We start from the raw sequence: 3,124 nt of genomic DNA on the forward strand, positions 1-3,124 counted from the left end.
TATCTAAAAAAGGAGATGTATGTATACATATTTCTAACATAAAAATGGTGGGAAAAGGGGCACCTGAGTGGCTCAGTTGGTTAAGTGTCTGCCTTTGGCTCAGGTCATGATCCCGGGGTCCTGGGATCCAGCCCCGTGTGGGGCTCCCTGCTCAGCGGGGAGTCTGCTTCTCCCTCTGCCTCCTCCCCCCTGTTCATCCTCTGTGTCTCTCTCTCTCAAATAAATAAATAAATAAAATCTAAAAAAAAAAAAACAGTATAATGAGGAAGAGGGAAGAATAAGGGGGAAAGGACAGGGATAGAAGATAAAACTTTGAATATACCTTGTTTTGCAGTGTTGATTTTAGACCCATGTAAAAATTTTAAATAATTATAAAATTAATTTAAAAGAGAAACCAATTCCTAAAATTAAAAAAAAAACAACTAAATTCTATTATTTTCAAAACAAAGGTGTTTTTTCCTAAAGAGTTGTCTACAACGCGAAAGCTAGACCAATGAGTTAACACCTGGGCTTCCTCTCAAGGCAACGGCCCATCTTTTCTTTCGTGGGACGCAGTCTCCCTCTAGCGGAGGCTAGTTTTATAACTAGTCCCCGAAACCACGAAGGAAACCTTTTGCTCATTGTCTCCTGCACCCCGCCCCCCATCCTTAAATTACGTAAGTCCTCGAGCCACCAGCGGGAGGATGTGGTAGAAGATTCTGAGCGATGGCAGAGCAAAGAGTCAGAGACAGAGTCCGGTGTTAGAAGGAAAGTTGGGGGCATGAGAGACAGGACAGACTCGAAGAGCCTCGAACACCGGGCGGAGGATCTGCAGCTTCCTGTGGTGGAGGATTCCCAGCGCCCGGGGCCAGAAAGAGGTGACTAACATGCTGATGTCACCGTGTGCTCGGGAATAGCTGCGCACAAGGCATTGCCTTCGGGGGAGCCCCGAGGAGAAGTAGAGGGGAAGAGTAGGGATTCTCAGCAATCAGGGACGGTGCGATGGGGATGCACTCCAGGCGTCCCTCCCGTCCCTCAGGACTCTCCCGGAGCCTCGCTGACGTTGGGCTCGGCTGCCGTGGTCAGAGGCGTGAAAGCTTGGTCTTCCCCCAGGCGGTTGGGGGAAAGGCCCTGGCACAGCCTCTTCCGTGTCTGGTGGGGAGGGCCACAGCCTGGCCAGCGGGGAAAGTGGCCTCTGAGGGGAAATGATGGGAGGATCCTTGCCTTCCGGCCACTCTAGGTCTCATCTGACCTCGCCTACTGGAAACGACTCTGTGGAAAACTCCCTCGGCAGGGAAACCCTTCGAGTGGAGCCTCTTCTAAGAGCTAGTCCGGTCTCTAAGAGCGTCTGCCATGCTTCCCCTTCCGTCATTCTGTGGTCTGACCCTCGGTCAGCAATATTTGGGAGCTGCCAATTCAGTGTGTATCTCCAATCCCCTTTACCTGCTCAATAAGAATCAAAAAGAAATGAGCACTAAAAACAGCCTGGTTTCCTAAGTTCATTTTCTGGTCCCATAAAATCTAACTCCTGAATTCAGCTCTTTGTCTCGCTCTTGTATCTAGCAAGCAGGAGAATGCCGTGCAGGAAACTGCATGTTGGAATCCTTATTTCCACCAATTCCCACACGCTTCTTTGTCCTGTCTTCACTTCTTCTCCTTAAAAGGTGAATTTCCAGGCGCACTGAAATTCTGAAGGGAAAACACTAGGCTAACTAGGTGTGGTAACCCTTCCCGGGTGCAAAATGCAACATATTTCTCGAGGAGTCCATCGATGAGGAAGGCAGCTGATGGAGAAAGCATGTGTCTTTCCCCAAACACATTGATGAAGGGCAGCCCCCAGATCATAATGTTTTTCAGACCCTAGTTTTTTGTTTTTTTTTTAAGATTTTATTTATTTATTTGACAGGGATAGAAACAGCCAGCGGGAGAGGGAACACAAGCAGGGGGAGTGGGAGAGGAAGAAGCAGGCTCATAGCGGAGGAGCCTGATGTGGGGCTCGATCCCATAACGCCGGGATCACGCCCTGAGCCGAAGGCAGACACTTAACCTCTGTGCCACCCTGGCGCCCCAGACCCTAGTTTTTAATATAACAAAAAGTATTATGAACCTTATACAATGGAATGTTATTCAGACTTAAAAAGGCAGGAAATTCTGGCATGCCTCGCAACATGGATGAACCTGGAGGGCTTGAGGCTCAGTGAAATAAGACACAAAAAGACAAGTAGTGGATGATTCCATTTCCTATGAGTACTTGGTCAGTGTGGAGACAGGAAGTAGAATGGCAGTGGCCGGGGCGCCTGGGTGGCTCAGTCCGTTAAGCATCCAACTCTTGATTTTGGTTTGGGTCATGATCTCAAGGTCATGAGATCGAACCCCGTGCCGGACTTGTGCTGGGTACCGAGCCTGCTTAGGATTCTCTCTCCCTCTGCCTGCCCCCATCTCTGTGATGCCCCACAGTAGGAGTGTTTAATTCCATTGAGCTGTTACCCTTAAGAAGGGTTCAGATGGTAAGTTTACTGTTTTGTGTATTTTGCCGCAATAAAAAATTGAAGGAAAACAAGCAGTGTGCACTGCGCACTTCACCGAGGACTGCCAAGGAGCAGGGGAGCAGGGTACCGATGACCGATGCTGGCTGAGGTGCTCACCTCCCGTTCCCCGGAGCCCCCAGGAGCCTTTCTTTCTTTCTTTCTTTCTTTTTTTTTTTTTTTAAGATTTTATTTATTTATTTGACAGAGACAGCCAGCGAGAGAGGGAACACAAGCAGGGGGAGTGGGAGAGGAAGAAGCAGGCTTCCAGCGGAGGAGCCTGATGTGGGGCTCGATCCCATAACACCGGGATCACGCCCTGAGCCGAAGGCAGACGCTTAATGACTGAGCCACCCAGGTGCCCCAAAATATACCAGTGTTTTAACTTATTTTTCCAACAATCCCGTGTAAAACTGATGATGAGGGCTAGAAACAGAAAAATGTTCACCTTTAGCCCAGAAGAATGACGAAAAGCCTGCATCGTTCTGATGAGGATCAGATACATGCTGGGTGCTCAGTTCTTAAAATTTTAAAAAAATTTTTTTAAATTTATTTGAGAGAGAGAATGAATGAGGGCAAGCATGAGCAGAGGGGGAGCAGGGGGGAGCCAGCAGGCAGAG

The 3,124-nt window shown here is 48.7% G+C and overlaps 1 long non-coding RNA gene across 1 annotated transcript; it reads left to right on the plus strand.

The window, feature by feature from the left end:
• Window positions 1-229: 229 nt before the first annotated feature.
• LOC103672009 lies at window positions 230-1,516 on the plus strand. The gene is made up of 2 exons (XR_571052.2): window positions 230-857; window positions 1,220-1,516. It is a non-coding gene; the product is annotated as an uncharacterized LOC103672009 (long non-coding RNA).
• Window positions 1,517-3,124: the final 1,608 nt, after the last annotated feature.

The sequence above is a fragment of the Ursus maritimus genome, unplaced genomic scaffold (genome assembly GCF_017311325.1).
Source record: "Ursus maritimus isolate PB19 unplaced genomic scaffold, ASM1731132v1 scaffold_2, whole genome shotgun sequence".
Lineage (NCBI taxonomy): Eukaryota > Metazoa > Chordata > Mammalia > Carnivora > Ursidae > Ursus > Ursus maritimus.